The sequence below is a fragment of the Rhinopithecus roxellana genome, chromosome 21, assembly GCF_007565055.1.
Source record: "Rhinopithecus roxellana isolate Shanxi Qingling chromosome 21, ASM756505v1, whole genome shotgun sequence".
Lineage (NCBI taxonomy): Eukaryota > Metazoa > Chordata > Mammalia > Primates > Cercopithecidae > Rhinopithecus > Rhinopithecus roxellana.
The window spans coordinates 70,744,569-70,745,254 of record NC_044569.1 but is presented as its reverse complement, the minus strand read 5'-3'; the positions used below and the strand labels follow the sequence as shown (position 1 = coordinate 70,745,254).

Genomic DNA, 686 nt, shown 5'->3' with positions numbered 1-686 from the left:
TATACCCAGTAATGGGATGGCTGGGTCATATGATATTTCTAGTTCTAGATCCTTGAGGAATTGCCATACTTTTTTCCACAATGGTTGAACTAGTTTACAGTCATACCAACAGTGTAAAAGTGTTCCTATTTCTCCACATCCTCTCCAGCACCTGTTGTTTCCTGAATTTTTAATGATTGCCATTCTAACCGGTGTGAGATGGTATCTCACTGTGATTTTGATTTGCATAAAAATATGGAATGCTTCATGAATTTGTGTGTCATCCTTGCGCAGGGGCTATGCTAATCTTCTCTGTATCGTTTCAATTTTAGTATATGGGCTGCCGAAGCGAGTACTGAACTCACTGTTAACGAATCAGCAATGTGTGTGTGTGTGTGTTTGTGTACAGGCTTGCAGGAACCTAACCCTGTCTTTCTTCTAGGAGCGATGTGTTCAATATTCACCTACTCAGTGTTTACAGTGACTTTATGTAACATAACCACTACAAATAATAATTAATTTATTTTTTGCCAAGTTTTCTTAGTGCCTTATCCCAGTATTTAACACAGGGACAATAAAAGCCACTGCTTCCAGTTTTCAGTTACTTTTAAACCATGCCATTAATTCCCTTTGCCTATAAGTGCTATGCAGTGTATGGCTCGGCATGGCCTTTTGCTTGGTCATTTCTTGCAATGAATAACTCTTTT

At 38.6% G+C, this 686-nt stretch overlaps 1 non-coding gene across 1 annotated transcript; it reads right to left on the bottom strand.

The window, feature by feature from the left end:
• Positions 1–228: 228 nt before the first annotated feature.
• On the bottom strand, positions 229–335 carry LOC115895605. The gene has a single exon (XR_004055785.1). It is a non-coding gene; the product is annotated as a U6 spliceosomal RNA (small nuclear RNA).
• Positions 336–686: the final 351 nt, after the last annotated feature.